The sequence below is a fragment of the Anomaloglossus baeobatrachus genome, unplaced genomic scaffold (assembly GCF_048569485.1).
Source record: "Anomaloglossus baeobatrachus isolate aAnoBae1 unplaced genomic scaffold, aAnoBae1.hap1 Scaffold_3718, whole genome shotgun sequence".
Lineage (NCBI taxonomy): Eukaryota > Metazoa > Chordata > Amphibia > Anura > Aromobatidae > Anomaloglossus > Anomaloglossus baeobatrachus.
The window spans coordinates 1-23,847 of record NW_027443065.1 but is presented as its reverse complement, the minus strand read 5'-3'; the positions used below and the strand labels follow the sequence as shown (position 1 = coordinate 23,847).

General features: G+C 46.3%; 15 non-coding genes across 15 annotated transcripts; all 15 read right to left on the bottom strand.

The window, feature by feature from the left end:
• Positions 1-1,382: 1,382 nt before the first annotated feature.
• LOC142274283 (U2 spliceosomal RNA) lies at positions 1,383-1,573 on the bottom strand. The gene has a single exon (XR_012738614.1). It is a non-coding gene; the product is annotated as a U2 spliceosomal RNA (small nuclear RNA).
• A 1,387-nt stretch (positions 1,574-2,960) lies between these two features.
• On the bottom strand, positions 2,961-3,151 carry LOC142274253 (U2 spliceosomal RNA). Its single transcript, XR_012738587.1, has one exon. It is a non-coding gene; the product is annotated as a U2 spliceosomal RNA (small nuclear RNA).
• Positions 3,152-4,538: 1,387 nt separating this feature from the next.
• Positions 4,539-4,729, bottom strand: LOC142274243 (U2 spliceosomal RNA). Its single transcript, XR_012738578.1, has one exon. It is a non-coding gene; the product is annotated as a U2 spliceosomal RNA (small nuclear RNA).
• A 1,387-nt stretch (positions 4,730-6,116) lies between these two features.
• Positions 6,117-6,307, bottom strand: LOC142274252 (U2 spliceosomal RNA). Its single transcript, XR_012738586.1, has one exon. It is a non-coding gene; the product is annotated as a U2 spliceosomal RNA (small nuclear RNA).
• Positions 6,308-7,694: 1,387 nt separating this feature from the next.
• Positions 7,695-7,885, bottom strand: LOC142274251 (U2 spliceosomal RNA). The gene has a single exon (XR_012738585.1). It is a non-coding gene; the product is annotated as a U2 spliceosomal RNA (small nuclear RNA).
• A 1,387-nt stretch (positions 7,886-9,272) lies between these two features.
• LOC142274250 (U2 spliceosomal RNA) lies at positions 9,273-9,463 on the bottom strand. Its single transcript, XR_012738584.1, has one exon. It is a non-coding gene; the product is annotated as a U2 spliceosomal RNA (small nuclear RNA).
• A 1,387-nt stretch (positions 9,464-10,850) lies between these two features.
• LOC142274249 (U2 spliceosomal RNA) lies at positions 10,851-11,041 on the bottom strand. Its single transcript, XR_012738583.1, has one exon. It is a non-coding gene; the product is annotated as a U2 spliceosomal RNA (small nuclear RNA).
• A 1,387-nt stretch (positions 11,042-12,428) lies between these two features.
• LOC142274248 (U2 spliceosomal RNA) lies at positions 12,429-12,619 on the bottom strand. The gene has a single exon (XR_012738582.1). It is a non-coding gene; the product is annotated as a U2 spliceosomal RNA (small nuclear RNA).
• A 1,387-nt stretch (positions 12,620-14,006) lies between these two features.
• Positions 14,007-14,197, bottom strand: LOC142274246 (U2 spliceosomal RNA). Its single transcript, XR_012738581.1, has one exon. It is a non-coding gene; the product is annotated as a U2 spliceosomal RNA (small nuclear RNA).
• Positions 14,198-15,584: 1,387 nt separating this feature from the next.
• Positions 15,585-15,775, bottom strand: LOC142274245 (U2 spliceosomal RNA). Its single transcript, XR_012738580.1, has one exon. It is a non-coding gene; the product is annotated as a U2 spliceosomal RNA (small nuclear RNA).
• A 1,387-nt stretch (positions 15,776-17,162) lies between these two features.
• LOC142274244 (U2 spliceosomal RNA) lies at positions 17,163-17,353 on the bottom strand. Its single transcript, XR_012738579.1, has one exon. It is a non-coding gene; the product is annotated as a U2 spliceosomal RNA (small nuclear RNA).
• Positions 17,354-18,740: 1,387 nt separating this feature from the next.
• Positions 18,741-18,931, bottom strand: LOC142274286 (U2 spliceosomal RNA). Its single transcript, XR_012738616.1, has one exon. It is a non-coding gene; the product is annotated as a U2 spliceosomal RNA (small nuclear RNA).
• A 1,387-nt stretch (positions 18,932-20,318) lies between these two features.
• Positions 20,319-20,509, bottom strand: LOC142274279 (U2 spliceosomal RNA). The gene has a single exon (XR_012738611.1). It is a non-coding gene; the product is annotated as a U2 spliceosomal RNA (small nuclear RNA).
• Positions 20,510-21,896: 1,387 nt separating this feature from the next.
• Positions 21,897-22,087, bottom strand: LOC142274267 (U2 spliceosomal RNA). Its single transcript, XR_012738600.1, has one exon. It is a non-coding gene; the product is annotated as a U2 spliceosomal RNA (small nuclear RNA).
• Positions 22,088-23,474: 1,387 nt separating this feature from the next.
• Positions 23,475-23,665, bottom strand: LOC142274255 (U2 spliceosomal RNA). The gene has a single exon (XR_012738589.1). It is a non-coding gene; the product is annotated as a U2 spliceosomal RNA (small nuclear RNA).
• Positions 23,666-23,847: the final 182 nt, after the last annotated feature.

Below are 23,847 nucleotides of genomic sequence, written 5' to 3'. Positions count from 1 at the left end.
GAATTGGTTTGGGCCTCGAGTGGCACCCTGGCCTATGCCGGACACATCTTAGGGAGAGAGAGCGAGAGGGAGACAAACCCACGCCTACACAAGACATTTTGTCACCCAAGCCAACCCTTGAAAAGGCTGCTTTGCAGAGCAAAAACAAGAAGAATGGTGCGTTTTGCAGCCGCCGCCCACTGCAATGAATCTGAATAACTCCTCCTTTAGGGCGCAAGCAACTCCCCTCCCCCTTGCAGTCTTTCCAATTCACGATACAAAAAGACGGACAGGACAGGTTGCCTGACTTTCCGTCACTGCCACCCTTTGCCATCCTTACCCGTAGAAAGCCCTTTCATCATCCCCAAACCCTAATCTTTTCCCTTTCCTTCCCAGCCCCCAAACCCTGCCCTCTGTACCTTTCTCACCACCCGCTTTCCTTCTCCTGTCATCCCCCTACCACCCGGGAAAAAAAGAGATTGCCCCCTCCTTCCACTAGCCCACCCTCCCACCCAAAGAACAACTTCTTCTGCGCAGCTTGTTTTCTAGGCAGCAGCGCTATTGTGATGTCATCGGGGGGCATTGTGACAAGCCGCCAGTGTTCCGTCTCTTCATGTTGTGCACAGTTCAAACGGAAAATACATCAACAGGCAGACTACAGAAAAGCTTACTATCAAAGGTTAGAGGGGGGCTTTCTCAGAGGGCTTTTTACAGTTTTTCTATTCCCAATTAGCCGTTTAAGTGTACTTATTGAAAGTAGTAATTCTTTCATAGGCCGCCCTTTCTTAGTATTTGACGTTCCTTATATTGCGGTATGAGGCTTCGCAGTAGGTTGCAAACATTCATCACCCATGACTGTCCCCAATTGAGCTCAGAAGCTCAATGTCTATCATGACCTCTCTTTTAGAATGTCCAAGAGCAAGCAAACTATTCCTCCAGGAGAGGGCGCCAACAGACTACTAAAGAGATCATCATTACTCAAAGAAAACCCCAAAAACCAATGCATGATAGGAATAAACAGGTAACTTTCTTTGGAGTGGAAGCGGAGAGATCGCACCAGATGCCAATTCTAGATCTTATCACACCTGTGGTCACTGCAGCAGCAGGTGAATCCACTTTGTCCAAAAGGGATCTATTCCATTCAATTGCAAATGATCTAGATAAGACAGAGAACTGCAGCACGGGGACATAGCCGAGTTGGTCAGGTTGAGTGGTGATGAGTTTGCTATTTGGATGAATAAAGAAAGTCAAAAGTGTGAAAGATAAAAAACAAAAGGAGGAAGTGTGAAAAGTGAATGGGCCAAATTGAGGTGCATATGAAGACGTATGCTTTCTTCCAATTCATTAAATCGGGCTAATATGAATCAGGTGAATTGAGTTCTGCTTTTGGAAACTGGGTTAAGAAGGGGTGCACCGTTCCTGGAGGTACTGCAATACCAGGTCAATGCGTGGAGTGGACAGAGCAAGCTCTTTTTCCATCTCCCTGTTCTAAAAATCCATTTAATATATGGTCCACAGATAGGGGACGTATCAGATATTAAACTGATAAGAACAGATACTACACTTGATCTTAGCCAAAAGGCCGAGAAGCGATAACCAGAATTGGTTTGGGCCTCGAGTGGCACCCTGGCCTATGCCGGACACATCTTAGGGAGAGAGAGCGAGAGGGAGACAAACCCACGCCTACACAAGACATTTTGTCACCCAAGCCAACCCTTGAAAAGGCTGCTTTGCAGAGCAAAAACAAGAAGAATGGTGCGTTTTGCAGCCGCCGCCCACTGCAATGAATCTGAATAACTCCTCCTTTAGGGCGCAAGCAACTCCCCTCCCCCTTGCAGTCTTTCCAATTCACGATACAAAAAGACGGACAGGACAGGTTGCCTGACTTTCCGTCACTGCCACCCTTTGCCATCCTTACCCGTAGAAAGCCCTTTCATCATCCCCAAACCCTAATCTTTTCCCTTTCCTTCCCAGCCCCCAAACCCTGCCCTCTGTACCTTTCTCACCACCCGCTTCCCTTCTCCTGTCATCCCCCTACCACCCGGGAAAAAAAGAGATTGCCCCCTCCTTCCACTAGCCCACCCTCCCACCCAAAGAACAACTTCTTCTGCGCAGCTTGTTTTCTAGGCAGCAGCGCTATTGTGATGTCATCGGGGGGCATTGTGACAAGCCGCCAGTGTTCCGTCTCTTCATGTTGTGCACAGTTCAAACGGAAAATACATCAACAGGCAGACTACAGAAAAGCTTACTATCAAAGGTTAGAGGGGGGCTTTCTCAGAGGGCTTTTTACAGTTTTTCTATTCCCAATTAGCCGTTTAAGTGTACTTATTGAAAGTAGTAATTCTTTCATAGGCCGCCCTTTCTTAGTATTTGACGTTCCTTATATTGCGGTATGAGGCTTCGCAGTAGGTTGCAAACATTCATCACCCATGACTGTCCCCAATTGAGCTCAGAAGCTCAATGTCTATCATGACCTCTCTTTTAGAATGTCCAAGAGCAAGCAAACTATTCCTCCAGGAGAGGGCGCCAACAGACTACTAAAGAGATCATCATTACTCAAAGAAAACCCCAAAAACCAATGCATGATAGGAATAAACAGGTAACTTTCTTTGGAGTGGAAGCGGAGAGATCGCACCAGATGCCAATTCTAGATCTTATCACACCTGTGGTCACTGCAGCAGCAGGTGAATCCACTTTGTCCAAAAGGGATCTATTCCATTCAATTGCAAATGATCTAGATAAGACAGAGAACTGCAGCACGGGGACATAGCCGAGTTGGTCAGGTTGAGTGGTGATGAGTTTGCTATTTGGATGAATAAAGAAAGTCAAAAGTGTGAAAGATAAAAAACAAAAGGAGGAAGTGTGAAAAGTGAATGGGCCAAATTGAGGTGCATATGAAGACGTATGCTTTCTTCCAATTCATTAAATCGGGCTAATATGAATCAGGTGAATTGAGTTCTGCTTTTGGAAACTGGGTTAAGAAGGGGTGCACCGTTCCTGGAGGTACTGCAATACCAGGTCAATGCGTGGAGTGGACAGAGCAAGCTCTTTTTCCATCTCCCTGTTCTAAAAATCCATTTAATATATGGTCCCCAGATAGGGGACGTATCAGATATTAAACTGATAAGAACAGATACTACACTTGATCTTAGCCAAAAGGCCGAGAAGCGATAACCAGAATTGGTTTGGGCCTCGAGTGGCACCCTGGCCTATGCCGGACACATCTTAGGGAGAGAGAGCGAGAGGGAGACAAACCCACGCCTACACAAGACATTTTGTCACCCAAGCCAACCCTTGAAAAGGCTGCTTTGCAGAGCAAAAACAAGAAGAATGGTGCGTTTTGCAGCCGCCGCCCACTGCAATGAATCTGAATAACTCCTCCTTTAGGGCGCAAGCAACTCCCCTCCCCCTTGCAGTCTTTCCAATTCACGATACAAAAAGACGGACAGCACAGGTTGCCTGACTTTCCGTCACTGCCACCCTTTGCCATCCTTACCCGTAGAAAGCCCTTTCATCATCCCCAAACCCTAATCTTTTCCCTTTCCTTCCCAGCCCCCAAACCCTGCCCTCTGTACCTTTCTCACCACCCGCTTCCCTTCTCCTGTCATCCCCCTACCACCCGGGAAAAAAAGAGATTGCCCCCTCCTTCCACTAGCCCACCCTCCCACCCAAAGAACAACTTCTTCTGCGCAGCTTGTTTTCTAGGCAGCAGCGCTATTGTGATGTCATCGGGGGGCATTGTGACAAGCCGCCAGTGTTCCGTCTCTTCATGTTGTGCACAGTTCAAACGGAAAATACATCAACAGGCAGACTACAGAAAAGCTTACTATCAAAGGTTAGAGGGGGGCTTTCTCAGAGGGCTTTTTACAGTTTTTCTATTCCCAATTAGCCGTTTAAGTGTACTTATTGAAAGTAGTAATTCTTTCATAGGCCGCCCTTTCTTAGTATTTGACGTTCCTTATATTGCGGTATGAGGCTTCGCAGTAGGTTGCAAACATTCATCACCCATGACTGTCCCCAATTGAGCTCAGAAGCTCAATGTCTATCATGACCTCTCTTTTAGAATGTCCAAGAGCAAGCAAACTATTCCTCCAGGAGAGGGCGCCAACAGACTACTAAAGAGATCATCATTACTCAAAGAAAACCCCAAAAACCAATGCATGATAGGAATAAACAGGTAACTTTCTTTGGAGTGGAAGCGGAGAGATCGCACCAGATGCCAATTCTAGATCTTATCACACCTGTGGTCACTGCAGCAGCAGGTGAATCCACTTTGTCCAAAAGGGATCTATTCCATTCAATTGCAAATGATCTAGATAAGACAGAGAACTGCAGCACGGGGACATAGCCGAGTTGGTCAGGTTGAGTGGTGATGAGTTTGCTATTTGGATGAATAAAGAAAGTCAAAAGTGTGAAAGATAAAAAACAAAAGGAGGAAGTGTGAAAAGTGAATGGGCCAAATTGAGGTGCATATGAAGACGTATGCTTTCTTCCAATTCATTAAATCGGGCTAATATGAATCAGGTGAATTGAGTTCTGCTTTTGGAAACTGGGTTAAGAAGGGGTGCACCGTTCCTGGAGGTACTGCAATACCAGGTCAATGCGTGGAGTGGACAGAGCAAGCTCTTTTTCCATCTCCCTGTTCTAAAAATCTATTTAATATATGGTCCCCAGATAGGGGACGTATCAGATATTAAACTGATAAGAACAGATACTACACTTGATCTTAGCCAAAAGGCCGAGAAGCGATAACCAGAATTGGTTTGGGCCTCGAGTGGCACCCTGGCCTATGCCGGACACATCTTAGGGAGAGAGAGCGAGAGGGAGACAAACCCACGCCTACACAAGACATTTTGTCACCCAAGCCAACCCTTGAAAAGGCTGCTTTGCAGAGCAAAAACAAGAAGAATGGTGCGTTTTGCAGCCGCCGCCCACTGCAATGAATCTGAATAACTCCTCCTTTAGGGCGCAAGCAACTCCCCTCCCCCTTGCAGTCTTTCCAATTCACGATACAAAAAGACGGACAGGACAGGTTGCCTGACTTTCCGTCACTGCCACCCTTTGCCATCCTTACCCGTAGAAAGCCCTTTCATCATCCCCAAACCCTAATCTTTTCCCTTTCCTTCCCAGCCCCCAAACCCTGCCCTCTGTACCTTTCTCACCACCCGCTTCCCTTCTCCTGTCATCCCCCTACCACCCGGGAAAAAAAGAGATTGCCCCCTCCTTCCACTAGCCCACCCTCCCACCCAAAGAACAACTTCTTCTGCGCAGCTTGTTTTCTAGGCAGCAGCGCTATTGTGATGTCATCGGGGGGCATTGTGACAAGCCGCCAGTGTTCCGTCTCTTCATGTTGTGCACAGTTCAAACGGAAAATACATCAACAGGCAGACTACAGAAAAGCTTACTATCAAAGGTTAGAGGGGGGCTTTCTCAGAGGGCTTTTTACAGTTTTTCTATTCCCAATTAGCCGTTTAAGTGTACTTATTGAAAGTAGTAATTCTTTCATAGGCCGCCCTTTCTTAGTATTTGACGTTCCTTATATTGCGGTATGAGGCTTCGCAGTAGGTTGCAAACATTCATCACCCATGACTGTCCCCAATTGAGCTCAGAAGCTCAATGTCTATCATGACCTCTCTTTTAGAATGTCCAAGAGCAAGCAAACTATTCCTCCAGGAGAGGGCGCCAACAGACTACTAAAGAGATCATCATTACTCAAAGAAAACCCCAAAAACCAATGCATGATAGGAATAAACAGGTAACTTTCTTTGGAGTGGAAGCGGAGAGATCGCACCAGATGCCAATTCTAGATCTTATCACACCTGTGGTCACTGCAGCAGCAGGTGAATCCACTTTGTCCAAAAGGGATCTATTCCATTCAATTGCAAATGATCTAGATAAGACAGAGAACTGCAGCACGGGGACATAGCCGAGTTGGTCAGGTTGAGTGGTGATGAGTTTGCTATTTGGATGAATAAAGAAAGTCAAAAGTGTGAAAGATAAAAAACAAAAGGAGGAAGTGTGAAAAGTGAATGGGCCAAATTGAGGTGCATATGAAGACGTATGCTTTCTTCCAATTCATTAAATCGGGCTAATATGAATCAGGTGAATTGAGTTCTGCTTTTGGAAACTGGGTTAAGAAGGGGTGCACCGTTCCTGGAGGTACTGCAATACCAGGTCAATGCGTGGAGTGGACAGAGCAAGCTCTTTTTCCATCTCCCTGTTCTAAAAATCCATTTAATATATGGTCCCCAGATAGGGGACGTATCAGATATTAAACTGATAAGAACAGATACTACACTTGATCTTAGCCAAAAGGCCGAGAAGCGATAACCAGAATTGGTTTGGGCCTCGAGTGGCACCCTGGCCTATGCCGGACACATCTTAGGGAGAGAGAGCGAGAGGGAGACAAACCCACGCCTACACAAGACATTTTGTCACCCAAGCCAACCCTTGAAAAGGCTGCTTTGCAGAACAAAAACAAGAAGAATGGTGCGTTTTGCAGCCGCCGCCCACTGCAATGAATCTGAATAACTCCTCCTTTAGGGCGCAAGCAACTCCCCTCCCCCTTGCAGTCTTTCCAATTCACGATACAAAAAGACGGACAGGACAGGTTGCCTGACTTTCCGTCACTGCCACCCTTTGCCATCCTTACCCGTAGAAAGCCCTTTCATCATCCCCAAACCCTAATCTTTTCCCTTTCCTTCCCAGCCCCCAAACCCTGCCCTCTGTACCTTTCTCACCACCCGCTTCCCTTCTCCTGTCATCCCCCTACCACCCGGGAAAAAAAGAGATTGCCCCCTCCTTCCACTAGCCCACCCTCCCACCCAAAGAACAACTTCTTCTGCGCAGCTTGTTTTCTAGGCAGCAGCGCTATTGTGATGTCATCGGGGGGCATTGTGACAAGCCGCCAGTGTTCCGTCTCTTCATGTTGTGCACAGTTCAAACGGAAAATACATCAACAGGCAGACTACAGAAAAGCTTACTATCAAAGGTTAGAGGGGGGCTTTCTCAGAGGGCTTTTTACAGTTTTTCTATTCCCAATTAGCCGTTTAAGTGTACTTATTGAAAGTAGTAATTCTTTCATAGGCCGCCCTTTCTTAGTATTTGACGTTCCTTATATTGCGGTATGAGGCTTCGCAGTAGGTTGCAAACATTCATCACCCATGACTGTCCCCAATTGAGCTCAGAAGCTCAATGTCTATCATGACCTCTCTTTTAGAATGTCCAAGAGCAAGCAAACTATTCCTCCAGGAGAGGGCGCCAACAGACTACTAAAGAGATCATCATTACTCAAAGAAAACCCCAAAAACCAATGCATGATAGGAATAAACAGGTAACTTTCTTTGGAGTGGAAGCGGAGAGATCGCACCAGATGCCAATTCTAGATCTTATCACACCTGTGGTCACTGCAGCAGCAGGTGAATCCACTTTGTCCAAAAGGGATCTATTCCATTCAATTGCAAATGATCTAGATAAGACAGAGAACTGCAGCACGGGGACATAGCCGAGTTGGTCAGGTTGAGTGGTGATGAGTTTGCTATTTGGATGAATAAAGAAAGTCAAAAGTGTGAAAGATAAAAAACAAAAGGAGGAAGTGTGAAAAGTGAATGGGCCAAATTGAGGTGCATATGAAGACGTATGCTTTCTTCCAATTCATTAAATCGGGCTAATATGAATCAGGTGAATTGAGTTCTGCTTTTGGAAACTGGGTTAAGAAGGGGTGCACCGTTCCTGGAGGTACTGCAATACCAGGTCAATGCGTGGAGTGGACAGAGCAAGCTCTTTTTCCATCTCCCTGTTCTAAAAATCCATTTAATATATGGTCCCCAGATAGGGGACGTATCAGATATTAAACTGATAAGAACAGATACTACACTTGATCTTAGCCAAAAGGCCGAGAAGCGATAACCAGAATTGGTTTGGGCCTCGAGTGGCACCCTGGCCTATGCCGGACACATCTTAGGGAGAGAGAGCGAGAGGGAGACAAACCCACGCCTACACAAGACATTTTGTCACCCAAGCCAACCCTTGAAAAGGCTGCTTTGCAGAGCAAAAACAAGAAGAATGGTGCGTTTTGCAGCCGCCGCCCACTGCAATGAATCTGAATAACTCCTCCTTTAGGGCGCAAGCAACTCCCCTCCCCCTTGCAGTCTTTCCAATTCACGATACAAAAAGACGGACAGGACAGGTTGCCTGACTTTCCGTCACTGCCACCCTTTGCCATCCTTACCCGTAGAAAGCCCTTTCATCATCCCCAAACCCTAATCTTTTCCCTTTCCTTCCCAGCCCCCAAACCCTGCCCTCTGTACCTTTCTCACCACCCGCTTCCCTTCTCCTGTCATCCCCCTACCACCCGGGAAAAAAAGAGATTGCCCCCTCCTTCCACTAGCCCACCCTCCCACCCAAAGAACAACTTCTTCTGCGCAGCTTGTTTTCTAGGCAGCAGCGCTATTGTGATGTCATCGGGGGGCATTGTGACAAGCCGCCAGTGTTCCGTCTCTTCATGTTGTGCACAGTTCAAACGGAAAATACATCAACAGGCAGACTACAGAAAAGCTTACTATCAAAGGTTAGAGGGGGGCTTTCTCAGAGGGCTTTTTACAGTTTTTCTATTCCCAATTAGCCGTTTAAGTGTACTTATTGAAAGTAGTAATTCTTTCATAGGCCGCCCTTTCTTAGTATTTGACGTTCCTTATATTGCGGTATGAGGCTTCGCAGTAGGTTGCAAACATTCATCACCCATGACTGTCCCCAATTGAGCTCAGAAGCTCAATGTCTATCATGACCTCTCTTTTAGAATGTCCAAGAGCAAGCAAACTATTCCTCCAGGAGAGGGCGCCAACAGACTACTAAAGAGATCATCATTACTCAAAGAAAACCCCAAAAACCAATGCATGATAGGAATAAACAGGTAACTTTCTTTGGAGTGGAAGCGGAGAGATCGCACCAGATGCCAATTCTAGATCTTATCACACCTGTGGTCACTGCAGCAGCAGGTGAATCCACTTTGTCCAAAAGGGATCTATTCCATTCAATTGCAAATGATCTAGATAAGACAGAGAACTGCAGCACGGGGACATAGCCGAGTTGGTCAGGTTGAGTGGTGATGAGTTTGCTATTTGGATGAATAAAGAAAGTCAAAAGTGTGAAAGATAAAAAACAAAAGGAGGAAGTGTGAAAAGTGAATGGGCCAAATTGAGGTGCATATGAAGACGTATGCTTTCTTCCAATTCATTAAATCGGGCTAATATGAATCAGGTGAATTGAGTTCTGCTTTTGGAAACTGGGTTAAGAAGGGGTGCACCGTTCCTGGAGGTACTGCAATACCAGGTCAATGCGTGGAGTGGACAGAGCAAGCTCTTTTTCCATCTCCCTGTTCTAAAAATCCATTTAATATATGGTCCCCAGATAGGGGACGTATCAGATATTAAACTGATAAGAACAGATACTACACTTGATCTTAGCCAAAAGGCCGAGAAGCGATAACCAGAATTGGTTTGGGCCTCGAGTGGCACCCTGGCCTATGCCGGACACATCTTAGGGAGAGAGAGCGAGAGGGAGACAAACCCACGCCTACACAAGACATTTTGTCACCCAAGCCAACCCTTGAAAAGGCTGCTTTGCAGAGCAAAAACAAGAAGAATAGTGCGTTTTGCAGCCGCCGCCCACTGCAATGAATCTGAATAACTCCTCCTTTAGGGCGCAAGCAACTCCCCTCCCCCTTGCAGTCTTTCCAATTCACGATACAAAAAGACGGACAGGACAGGTTGCCTGACTTTCCGTCACTGCCACCCTTTGCCATCCTTACCCGTAGAAAGCCCTTTCATCATCCCCAAACCCTAATCTTTTCCCTTTCCTTCCCAGCCCCCAAACCCTGCCCTCTGTACCTTTCTCACCACCCGCTTCCCTTCTCCTGTCATCCCCCTACCACCCGGGAAAAAAAGAGATTGCCCCCTCCTTCCACTAGCCCACCCTCCCACCCAAAGAACAACTTCTTCTGCGCAGCTTGTTTTCTAGGCAGCAGCGCTATTGTGATGTCATCGGGGGGCATTGTGACAAGCCGCCAGTGTTCCGTCTCTTCATGTTGTGCACAGTTCAAACGGAAAATACATCAACAGGCAGACTACAGAAAAGCTTACTATCAAAGGTTAGAGGGGGGCTTTCTCAGAGGGCTTTTTACAGTTTTTCTATTCCCAATTAGCCGTTTAAGTGTACTTATTGAAAGTAGTAATTCTTTCATAGGCCGCCCTTTCTTAGTATTTGACGTTCCTTATATTGCGGTATGAGGCTTCGCAGTAGGTTGCAAACATTCATCACCCATGACTGTCCCCAATTGAGCTCAGAAGCTCAATGTCTATCATGACCTCTCTTTTAGAATGTCCAAGAGCAAGCAAACTATTCCTCCAGGAGAGGGCGCCAACAGACTACTAAAGAGATCATCATTACTCAAAGAAAACCCCAAAAACCAATGCATGATAGGAATAAACAGGTAACTTTCTTTGGAGTGGAAGCGGAGAGATCGCACCAGATGCCAATTCTAGATCTTATCACACCTGTGGTCACTGCAGCAGCAGGTGAATCCACTTTGTCCAAAAGGGATCTATTCCATTCAATTGCAAATGATCTAGATAAGACAGAGAACTGCAGCACGGGGACATAGCCGAGTTGGTCAGGTTGAGTGGTGATGAGTTTGCTATTTGGATGAATAAAGAAAGTCAAAAGTGTGAAAGATAAAAAACAAAAGGAGGAAGTGTGAAAAGTGAATGGGCCAAATTGAGGTGCATATGAAGACGTATGCTTTCTTCCAATTCATTAAATCGGGCTAATATGAATCAGGTGAATTGAGTTCTGCTTTTGGAAACTGGGTTAAGAAGGGGTGCACCGTTCCTGGAGGTACTGCAATACCAGGTCAATGCGTGGAGTGGACAGAGCAAGCTCTTTTTCCATCTCCCTGTTCTAAAAATCCATTTAATATATGGTCCCCAGATAGGGGACGTATCAGATATTAAACTGATAAGAACAGATACTACACTTGATCTTAGCCAAAAGGCCGAGAAGCGATAACCAGAATTGGTTTGGGCCTCGAGTGGCACCCTGGCCTATGCCGGACACATCTTAGGGAGAGAGAGCGAGAGGGAGACAAACCCACGCCTACACAAGACATTTTGTCACCCAAGCCAACCCTTGAAAAGGCTGCTTTGCAGAGCAAAAACAAGAAGAATGGTGCGTTTTGCAGCCGCCGCCCACTGCAATGAATCTGAATAACTCCTCCTTTAGGGCGCAAGCAACTCCCCTCCCCCTTGCAGTCTTTCCAATTCACGATACAAAAAGACGGACAGGACAGGTTGCCTGACTTTCCGTCACTGCCACCCTTTGCCATCCTTACCCGTAGAAAGCCCTTTCATCATCCCCAAACCCTAATCTTTTCCCTTTCCTTCCCAGCCCCCAAACCCTGCCCTCTGTACCTTTCTCACCACCCGCTTCCCTTCTCCTGTCATCCCCCTACCACCCGGGAAAAAAAGAGATTGCCCCCTCCTTCCACTAGCCCACCCTCCCACCCAAAGAACAACTTCTTCTGCGCAGCTTGTTTTCTAGGCAGCAGCGCTATTGTGATGTCATCGGGGGGCATTGTGACAAGCCGCCAGTGTTCCGTCTCTTCATGTTGTGCACAGTTCAAACGGAAAATACATCAACAGGCAGACTACAGAAAAGCTTACTATCAAAGGTTAGAGGGGGGCTTTCTCAGAGGGCTTTTTACAGTTTTTCTATTCCCAATTAGCCGTTTAAGTGTACTTATTGAAAGTAGTAATTCTTTCATAGGCCGCCCTTTCTTAGTATTTGACGTTCCTTATATTGCGGTATGAGGCTTCGCAGTAGGTTGCAAACATTCATCACCCATGACTGTCCCCAATTGAGCTCAGAAGCTCAATGTCTATCATGACCTCTCTTTTAGAATGTCCAAGAGCAAGCAAACTATTCCTCCAGGAGAGGGCGCCAACAGACTACTAAAGAGATCATCATTACTCAAAGAAAACCCCAAAAACCAATGCATGATAGGAATAAACAGGTAACTTTCTTTGGAGTGGAAGCGGAGAGATCGCACCAGATGCCAATTCTAGATCTTATCACACCTGTGGTCACTGCAGCAGCAGGTGAATCCACTTTGTCCAAAAGGGATCTATTCCATTCAATTGCAAATGATCTAGATAAGACAGAGAACTGCAGCACGGGGACATAGCCGAGTTGGTCAGGTTGAGTGGTGATGAGTTTGCTATTTGGATGAATAAAGAAAGTCAAAAGTGTGAAAGATAAAAAACAAAAGGAGGAAGTGTGAAAAGTGAATGGGCCAAATTGAGGTGCATATGAAGACGTATGCTTTCTTCCAATTCATTAAATCGGGCTAATATGAATCAGGTGAATTGAGTTCTGCTTTTGGAAACTGGGTTAAGAAGGGGTGCACCGTTCCTGGAGGTACTGCAATACCAGGTCAATGCGTGGAGTGGACAGAGCAAGCTCTTTTTCCATCTCCCTGTTCTAAAAATCCATTTAATATATGGTCCCCAGATAGGGGACGTATCAGATATTAAACTGATAAGAACAGATACTACACTTGATCTTAGCCAAAAGGCCGAGAAGCGATAACCAGAATTGGTTTGGGCCTCGAGTGGCACCCTGGCCTATGCCGGACACATCTTAGGGAGAGAGAGCGAGAGGGAGACAAACCCACGCCTACACAAGACATTTTGTCACCCAAGCCAACCCTTGAAAAGGCTGCTTTGCAGAGCAAAAACAAGAAGAATAGTGCGTTTTGCAGCCGCCGCCCACTGCAATGAATCTGAATAACTCCTCCTTTAGGGCGCAAGCAACTCCCCTCCCCCTTGCAGTCTTTCCAATTCACGATACAAAAAGACGGACAGGACAGGTTGCCTGACTTTCCGTCACTGCCACCCTTTGCCATCCTTACCCGTAGAAAGCCCTTTCATCATCCCCAAACCCTAATCTTTTCCCTTTCCTTCCCAGCCCCCAAACCCTGCCCTCTGTACCTTTCTCACCACCCGCTTCCCTTCTCCTGTCATCCCCCTACCACCCGGGAAAAAAAGAGATTGCCCCCTCCTTCCACTAGCCCACCCTCCCACCCAAAGAACAACTTCTTCTGCGCAGCTTGTTTTCTAGGCAGCAGCGCTATTGTGATGTCATCGGGGGGCATTGTGACAAGCCGCCAGTGTTCCGTCTCTTCATGTTGTGCACAGTTCAAACGGAAAATACATCAACAGGCAGACTACAGAAAAGCTTACTATCAAAGGTTAGAGGGGGGCTTTCTCAGAGGGCTTTTTACAGTTTTTCTATTCCCAATTAGCCGTTTAAGTGTACTTATTGAAAGTAGTAATTCTTTCATAGGCCGCCCTTTCTTAGTATTTGACGTTCCTTATATTGCGGTATGAGGCTTCGCAGTAGGTTGCAAACATTCATCACCCATGACTGTCCCCAATTGAGCTCAGAAGCTCAATGTCTATCATGACCTCTCTTTTAGAATGTCCAAGAGCAAGCAAACTATTCCTCCAGGAGAGGGCGCCAACAGACTACTAAAGAGATCATCATTACTCAAAGAAAACCCCAAAAACCAATGCATGATAGGAATAAACAGGTAACTTTCTTTGGAGTGGAAGCGGAGAGATCGCACCAGATGCCAATTCTAGATCTTATCACACCTGTGGTCACTGCAGCAGCAGGTGAATCCACTTTGTCCAAAAGGGATCTATTCCATTCAATTGCAAATGATCTAGATAAGACAGAGAACTGCAGCACGGGGACATAGCCGAGTTGGTCAGGTTGAGTGGTGATGAGTTTGCTATTTGGATGAATAAAGAAAGTCAAAAGTGTGAAAGATAAAAAACAAAAGGAGGAAGTGTGAAAAGTGAATGGGCCAAATTGAGGTGCATATGAAGACGTATGCTTTCTTCCAATTCATTAAATCGGGCTAATATGAATCAGGTGAATTGAGTTCTGCTTTTGGAAACTGGGTTAAGAAGGGGTGCACCGTTCCTGGAGGTACTGCAATACCAGGTCAATGCGTGGAGTGGACAGAGCAAGCTCTTTTTCCATCTCCCTGTTCTAAAAATCCATTTAATATATGGTCCCCAGATAGGGGACGTATCAGATATTAAACTGATAAGAACAGATACTACACTTGATCTTAGCCAAAAGGCCGAGAAGCGATAACCAGAATTGGTTTGGGCCTCGAGTGGCACCCTGGCCTATGCCGGACACATCTTAGGGAGAGAGAGCGAGAGGGAGACAAACCCACGCCTACACAAGACATTTTGTCACCCAAGCCAACCCTTGAAAAGGCTGCTTTGCAGAGCAAAAACAAGAAGAATGGTGCGTTTTGCAGCCGCCGCCCACTGCAATGAATCTGAATAACTCCTCCTTTAGGGCGCAAGCAACTCCCCTCCCCCTTGCAGTCTTTCCAATTCACGATACAAAAAGACGGACAGGACAGGTTGCCTGACTTTCCGTCACTGCCACCCTTTGCCATCCTTACCCGTAGAAAGCCCTTTCATCATCCCCAAACCCTAATCTTTTCCCTTTCCTTCCCAGCCCCCAAACCCTGCCCTCTGTACCTTTCTCACCACCCGCTTCCCTTCTCCTGTCATCCCCCTACCACCCGGGAAAAAAAGAGATTGCCCCCTCCTTCCACTAGCCCACCCTCCCACCCAAAGAACAACTTCTTCTGCGCAGCTTGTTTTCTAGGCAGCAGCGCTATTGTGATGTCATCGGGGGGCATTGTGACAAGCCGCCAGTGTTCCGTCTCTTCATGTTGTGCACAGTTCAAACGGAAAATACATCAACAGGCAGACTACAGAAAAGCTTACTATCAAAGGTTAGAGGGGGGCTTTCTCAGAGGGCTTTTTACAGTTTTTCTATTCCCAATTAGCCGTTTAAGTGTACTTATTGAAAGTAGTAATTCTTTCATAGGCCGCCCTTTCTTAGTATTTGACGTTCCTTATATTGCGGTATGAGGCTTCGCAGTAGGTTGCAAACATTCATCACCCATGACTGTCCCCAATTGAGCTCAGAAGCTCAATGTCTATCATGACCTCTCTTTTAGAATGTCCAAGAGCAAGCAAACTATTCCTCCAGGAGAGGGCGCCAACAGACTACTAAAGAGATCATCATTACTCAAAGAAAACCCCAAAAACCAATGCATGATAGGAATAAACAGGTAACTTTCTTTGGAGTGGAAGCGGAGAGATCGCACCAGATGCCAATTCTAGATCTTATCACACCTGTGGTCACTGCAGCAGCAGGTGAATCCACTTTGTCCAAAAGGGATCTATTCCATTCAATTGCAAATGATCTAGATAAGACAGAGAACTGCAGCACGGGGACATAGCCGAGTTGGTCAGGTTGAGTGGTGATGAGTTTGCTATTTGGATGAATAAAGAAAGTCAAAAGTGTGAAAGATAAAAAACAAAAGGAGGAAGTGTGAAAAGTGAATGGGCCAAATTGAGGTGCATATGAAGACGTATGCTTTCTTCCAATTCATTAAATCGGGCTAATATGAATCAGGTGAATTGAGTTCTGCTTTTGGAAACTGGGTTAAGAAGGGGTGCACCGTTCCTGGAGGTACTGCAATACCAGGTCAATGCGTGGAGTGGACAGAGCAAGCTCTTTTTCCATCTCCCTGTTCTAAAAATCCATTTAATATATGGTCCCCAGATAGGGGACGTATCAGATATTAAACTGATAAGAACAGATACTACACTTGATCTTAGCCAAAAGGCCGAGAAGCGATAACCAGAATTGGTTTGGGCCTCGAGTGGCACCCTGGCCTATGCCGGACACATCTTAGGGAGAGAGAGCGAGAGGGAGACAAACCCACGCCTACACAAGACATTTTGTCACCCAAGCCAACCCTTGAAAAGGCTGCTTTGCAGAGCAAAAACAAGAAGAATAGTGCGTTTTGCAGCCGCCGCCCACTGCAATGAATCTGAATAACTCCTCCTTTAGGGCGCAAGCAACTCCCCTCCCCCTTGCAGTCTTTCCAATTCACGATACAAAAAGACGGACAGGACAGGTTGCCTGACTTTCCGTCACTGCCACCCTTTGCCATCCTTACCCGTAGAAAGCCCTTTCATCATCCCCAAACCCTAATCTTTTCCCTTTCCTTCCCAGCCCCCAAACCCTGCCCTCTGTACCTTTCTCACCACCCGCTTCCCTTCTCCTGTCATCCCCCTACCACCCGGGAAAAAAAGAGATTGCCCCCTCCTTCCACTAGCCCACCCTCCCACCCAAAGAACAACTTCTTCTGCGCAGCTTGTTTTCTAGGCAGCAGCGCTATTGTGATGTCATCGGGGGGCATTGTGACAAGCCGCCAGTGTTCCGTCTCTTCATGTTGTGCACAGTTCAAACGGAAAATACATCAACAGGCAGACTACAGAAAAGCTTACTATCAAAGGTTAGAGGGGGGCTTTCTCAGAGGGCTTTTTACAGTTTTTCTATTCCCAATTAGCCGTTTAAGTGTACTTATTGAAAGTAGTAATTCTTTCATAGGCCGCCCTTTCTTAGTATTTGACGTTCCTTATATTGCGGTATGAGGCTTCGCAGTAGGTTGCAAACATTCATCACCCATGACTGTCCCCAATTGAGCTCAGAAGCTCAATGTCTATCATGACCTCTCTTTTAGAATGTCCAAGAGCAAGCAAACTATTCCTCCAGGAGAGGGCGCCAACAGACTACTAAAGAGATCATCATTACTCAAAGAAAACCCCAAAAACCAATGCATGATAGGAATAAACAGGTAACTTTCTTTGGAGTGGAAGCGGAGAGATCGCACCAGATGCCAATTCTAGATCTTATCACACCTGTGGTCACTGCAGCAGCAGGTGAATCCACTTTGTCCAAAAGGGATCTATTCCATTCAATTGCAAATGATCTAGATAAGACAGAGAACTGCAGCACGGGGACATAGCCGAGTTGGTCAGGTTGAGTGGTGATGAGTTTGCTATTTGGATGAATAAAGAAAGTCAAAAGTGTGAAAGATAAAAAACAAAAGGAGGAAGTGTGAAAAGTGAATGGGCCAAATTGAGGTGCATATGAAGACGTATGCTTTCTTCCAATTCATTAAATCGGGCTAATATGAATCAGGTGAATTGAGTTCTGCTTTTGGAAACTGGGTTAAGAAGGGGTGCACCGTTCCTGGAGGTACTGCAATACCAGGTCAATGCGTGGAGTGGACAGAGCAAGCTCTTTTTCCATCTCCCTGTTCTAAAAATCCATTTAATATATGGTCCCCAGATAGGGGACGTATCAGATATTAAACTGATAAGAACAGATACTACACTTGATCTTAGCCAAAAGGCCGAGAAGCGATAACCAGAATTGGTTTGGGCCTCGAGTGGCACCCTGGCCTATGCCGGACACATCTTAGGGAGAGAGAGCGAGAGGGAGACAAACCCACGCCTACACAAGACATTTTGTCACCCAAGCCAACCCTTGAAAAGGCTGCTTTGCAGAGCAAAAACAAGAAGAATGGTGCGTTTTGCAGCCGCCGCCCACTGCAATGAATCTGAATAACTCCTCCTTTAGGGCGCAAGCAACTCCCCTCCCCCTTGCAGTCTTTCCAATTCACGATACAAAAAGACGGACAGGACAGGTTGCCTGACTTTCCGTCACTGCCACCCTTTGCCATCCTTACCCGTAGAAAGCCCTTTCATCATCCCCAAACCCTAATCTTTTCCCTTTCCTTCCCAGCCCCCAAACCCTGCCCTCTGTACCTTTCTCACCACCCGCTTCCCTTCTCCTGTCATCCCCCTACCACCCGGGAAAAAAAGAGATTGCCCCCTCCTTCCACTAGCCCACCCTCCCACCCAAAGAACAACTTCTTCTGCGCAGCTTGTTTTCTAGGCAGCAGCGCTATTGTGATGTCATCGGGGGGCATTGTGACAAGCCGCCAGTGTTCCGTCTCTTCATGTTGTGCACAGTTCAAACGGAAAATACATCAACAGGCAGACTACAGAAAAGCTTACTATCAAAGGTTAGAGGGGGGCTTTCTCAGAGGGCTTTTTACAGTTTTTCTATTCCCAATTAGCCGTTTAAGTGTACTTATTGAAAGTAGTAATTCTTTCATAGGCCGCCCTTTCTTAGTATTTGACGTTCCTTATATTGCGGTATGAGGCTTCGCAGTAGGTTGCAAACATTCATCACCCATGACTGTCCCCAATTGAGCTCAGAAGCTCAATGTCTATCATGACCTCTCTTTTAGAATGTCCAAGAGCAAGCAAACTATTCCTCCAGGAGAGGGCGCCAACAGACTACTAAAGAGATCATCATTACTCAAAGAAAACCCCAAAAACCAATGCATGATAGGAATAAACAGGTAACTTTCTTTGGAGTGGAAGCGGAGAGATCGCACCAGATGCCAATTCTAGATCTTATCACACCTGTGGTCACTGCAGCAGCAGGTGAATCCACTTTGTCCAAAAGGGATCTATTCCATTCAATTGCAAATGATCTAGATAAGACAGAGAACTGCAGCACGGGGACATAGCCGAGTTGGTCAGGTTGAGTGGTGATGAGTTTGCTATTTGGATGAATAAAGAAAGTCAAAAGTGTGAAAGATAAAAAACAAAAGGAGGAAGTGTGAAAAGTGAATGGGCCAAATTGAGGTGCATATGAAGACGTATGCTTTCTTCCAATTCATTAAATCGGGCTAATATGAATCAGGTGAATTGAGTTCTGCTTTTGGAAACTGGGTTAAGAAGGGGTGCACCGTTCCTGGAGGTACTGCAATACCAGGTCAATGCGTGGAGTGGACAGAGCAAGCTCTTTTTCCATCTCCCTGTTCTAAAAATCCATTTAATATATGGTCCCCAGATAGGGGACGTATCAGATATTAAACTGATAAGAACAGATACTACACTTGATCTTAGCCAAAAGGCCGAGAAGCGATAACCAGAATTGGTTTGGGCCTCGAGTGGCACCCTGGCCTATGCCGGACACATCTTAGGGAGAGAGAGCGAGAGGGAGACAAACCCACGCCTACACAAGACATTTTGTCACCCAAGCCAACCCTTGAAAAGGCTGCTTTGCAGAGCAAAAACAAGAAGAATGGTGCGTTTTGCAGCCGCCGCCCACTGCAATGAATCTGAATAACTCCTCCTTTAGGGCGCAAGCAACTCCCCTCCCCCTTGCAGTCTTTCCAATTCACGATACAAAAAGACGGACAGGACAGGTTGCCTGACTTTCCGTCACTGCCACCCTTTGCCATCCTTACCCGTAGAAAGCCCTTTCATCATCCCCAAACCCTAATCTTTTCCCTTTCCTTCCCAGCCCCCAAACCCTGCCCTCTGTACCTTTCTCACCACCCGCTTCCCTTCTCCTGTCATCCCCCTACCACCCGGGAAAAAAAGAGATTGCCCCCTCCTTCCACTAGCCCACCCTCCCACCCAAAGAACAACTTCTTCTGCGCAGCTTGTTTTCTAGGCAGCAGCGCTATTGTGATGTCATCGGGGGGCATTGTGACAAGCCGCCAGTGTTCCGTCTCTTCATGTTGTGCACAGTTCAAACGGAAAATACATCAACAGGCAGACTACAGAAAAGCTTATTATCAAAGGTTAGAGGGGGGCTTTCTCAGAGGGCTTTTTACAGTTTTTCTATTCCCAATTAGCCGTTTAAGTGTACTTATTGAAAGTAGTAATTCTTTCATAGGCCGCCCTTTCTTAGTATTTGACGTTCCTTATATTGCGGTATGAGGCTTCGCAGTAGGTTGCAAACATTCATCACCCATGACTGTCCCCAATTGAGCTCAGAAGCTCAATGTCTATCATGACCTCTCTTTTAGAATGTCCAAGAGCAAGCAAACTATTCCTCCAGGAGAGGGCGCCAACAGACTACTAAAGAGATCATCATTACTCAAAGAAAACCCCAAAAACCAATGCATGATAGGAATAAACAGGTAACTTTCTTTGGAGTGGAAGCGGAGAGATCGCACCAGATGCCAATTCTAGATCTTATCACACCTGTGGTCACTGCAGCAGCAGGTGAATCCACTTTGTCCAAAAGGGATCTATTCCATTCAATTGCAAATGATCTAGATAAGACAGAGAACTGCAGCACGGGGACATAGCCAAGTTGGTCAGGTTGAGTGGTGATGAGTTTGCTATTTGGATGAATAAAGAAAGTCAAAAGTGTGAAAGATAAAAAACAAAAGGAGGAAGTGTGAAAAGTGAATGGGCCAAATTGAGGTGCATATGAAGACGTATGCTTTCTTCCAATTCATTAAATCGGGCTAATATGAATCAGGTGAATTGAGTTCTGCTTTTGGAAACTGGGTTAAGAAGGGGTGCACCGTTCCTGGAGGTACTGCAATACCAGGTCAATGCGTGGAGTGGACAGAGCAAGCTCTTTTTCCATCTCCCTGTTCTAAAAATCCATTTAATATATGGTCCCCAGATAGGGGACGTATCAGATATTAAACTGATAAGAACAGATACTACACTTGATCTTAGCCAAAAGGCCGAGAAGCGATAACCAGAATTGGTTTGGGCCTCGAGTGGCACCCTGGCCTATGCCGGACACATCTTAGGGAGAGAGAGCGAGAGGGAGACAAACCCACGCCTACACAAGACATTTTGTCACCCAAGCCAACCCTTGAAAAGGCTGCTTTGCAGAGCAAAAACAAGAAGAATGGTGCGTTTTGCAGCCGCCGCCCACTGCAATGAATCTGAATAACTCCTCCTTTAGGGCGCAAGCAACTCCCCTCCCCCTTGCAGTCTTTCCAATTCACGATACAAAAAGACGGACAGGACAGGTTGCCTGACTTTCCGTCACTGCCACCCTTTGCCATCCTTACCCGTAGAAAGCCCTTTCATCATCCCCAAACCCTAATCTTTTCCCTTTCCTTCCCAGCCCCCAAACCCTGCCCTCTGTACCTTTCTCACCACCCGCTTCCCTTCTCCTGTCATCCCCCTACCACCCGGGAAAAAAAGAGATTGCCCCCTCCTTCCACTAGCCCACCCTCCCACCCAAAGAACAACTTCTTCTGCGCAGCTTGTTTTCTAGGCAGCAGCGCTATTGTGATGTCATCGGGGGGCATTGTGACAAGCCGCCAGTGTTCCGTCTCTTCATGTTGTGCACAGTTCAAACGGAAAATACATCAACAGGCAGAATACAGAAAAGCTTACTATCAAAGGTTAGAGGGGGGCTTTCTCAGAGGGCTTTTTACAGTTTTTCTATTCCCAATTAGCCGTTTAAGTGTACTTATTGAAAGTAGTAATTCTTTCATAGGCCGCCCTTTCTTAGTATTTGACGTTCCTTATATTGCGGTATGAGGCTTCGCAGTAGGTTGCAAACATTCATCACCCATGACTGTCCCCAATTGAGCTCAGAAGCTCAATGTCTATCATGACCTCTCTTTTAGAATGTCCAAGAGCAAGCAAACTATTCCTCCAGGAGAGGGCGCCAACAGACTACTAAAGAGATCATCATTACTCAAAGAAAACCCCAAAAACCAATGCATGATAGGAATAAACAGGTAACTTTCTTTGGAGTGGAAGCGGAGAGATCGCACCAGATGCCAATTCTAGATCTTATCACACCTGTGGTCACTGCAGCAGCAGGTGAATCCACTTTGTCCAAAAGGGATCTATTCCATTCAATTGCAAATGATCTAGATAAGACAGAGAACTGCAGCACGGGGACATAGCCGAGTTGGTCAGGTTGAGTGGTGATGAGTTTGCTATTTGGATGAATAAAGAAAGTCAAAAGTGTGAAAGATAAAAAACAAAAGGAGGAAGTGTGAAAAGTGAATGGGCCAAATTGAGGTGCATATGAAGACGTATGCTTTCTTCCAATTCATTAAATCGGGCTAATATGAATCAGGTGAATTGAGTTCTGCTTTTGGAAACTGGGTTAAGAAGGGGTGCACCGTTCCTGGAGGTACTGCAATACCAGGTCAATGCGTGGAGTGGACAGAGCAAGCTCTTTTTCCATCTCCCTGTTCTAAAAATCCATTTAATATATGGTCCCCAGATAGGGGACGTATCAGATATTAAACTGATAAGAACAGATACTACACTTGATCTTAGCCAAAAGGCCGAGAAGCGATAACCAGAATTGGTTTGGGCCTCGAGTGGCACCCTGGCCTATGCCGGACACATCTTAGGGAGAGAGAGCGAGAGGGAGACAAACCCACGCCTACACAAGACATTTTGTCACCCAAGCCAACCCTTGAAAAGGCTGCTTTGCAGAGCAAAAACAAGAAGAATGGTGCGTTTTGCAGCCGCCGCCCACTGCAATGAATCTGAATAACTCCTCCTTTAGGGCGCAAGCAACTCCCCTCCCCCTTGCAGTCTTTCCAATTCACGATACAAAAAGACGGACAGGACAGGTTGCCTGACTTTCCGTCACTGCCACCCTTTGCCATCCTTACCCGTAGAAAGCCCTTTCATCATCCCCAAACCCTAATCTTTTCCCTTTCCTTCCCAGCCCCCAAACCCTGCCCTCTGTACCTTTCTCACCACCCGCTTCCCTTCTCCTGTCATCCCCCTACCACCCGGGAAAAAAAGAGATTGCCCCCTCCTTCCACTAGCCCACCCTCCCACCCAAAGAACAACTTCTTCTGCGCAGCTTGTTTTCTAGGCAGCAGCGCTATTGTGATGTCATCGGGGGGCATTGTGACAAGCCGCCAGTGTTCCGTCTCTTCATGTTGTGCACAGTTCAAACGGAAAATACATCAACAGGCAGACTACAGAAAAGCTTACTATCAAAGGTTAGAGGGGGGCTTTCTCAGAGGGCTTTTTACAGTTTTTCTATTCCCAATTAGCCGTTTAAGTGTACTTATTGAAAGTAGTAATTCTTTCATAGGCCGCCCTTTCTTAGTATTTGACGTTCCTTATATTGCGGTATGAGGCTTCGCAGTAGGTTGCAAACATTCATCACCCATGACTGTCCCCAATTGAGCTCAGAAGCTCAATGTCTATCATGACCTCTCTTTTAGAATGTCCAAGAGCAAGCAAACTATTCCTCCAGGAGAGGGCGCCAACAGACTACTAAAGAGATCATCATTACTCAACGAAAACCCCAAAAACCAATGCATGATAGGAATAAACAGGTAACTTTCTTTGGAGTGGAAGCGGAGAGATCGCACCAGATGCCAATTCTAGATCTTATCACACCTGTGGTCACTGCAGCAGCAGGTGAATCCACTTTGTCCAAAAGGGATCTATTCCATTCAATTGCAAATGATCTAGATAAGACAGAGAACTGCAGCACGGGGACATAGCCGAGTTGGTCAGGTTGAGTGGTGATGAGTTTGCTATTTGGATGAATAAAGAAAGTCAAAAGTGTGAAAGATAAAAAACAAAAGGAGGAAGTGTGAAAAGTGAATGGGCCAAATTGAGGTGCATATGAAGACGTATGCTTTCTTCCAATTCATTAAATCGGGCTAATATGAATCAGGTGAATTGAGTTCTGCTTTTGGAAACTGGGTTAAGAAGGGGTGCACCGTTCCTGGAGGTACTGCAATACCAGGTCAATGCGTGGAGTGGACAGAGCAAGCTCTTTTTCCATCTCCCTGTTCTAAAAATCCATTTAATATATGGTCCCCAGATAGGGGACGTATCAGATATTAAACTGATAAGAACAGATACTACACTTGATCTTAGCCAAAAGGCCGAGAAGCGATAACCAGAATTGGTTTGGGCCTCGAGTGGCACCCTGGCCTATGCCGGACACATCTTAGGGAGAGAGAGCGAGAGGGAGACAAACCCACGCCTACACAAGACATTTTGTCACCCAAGCCAACCCTTGAAAAGGCTGCTTTGCAGAGCAAAAACAAGAAGAATGGTGCGTTTTGCAGCCGCCGCC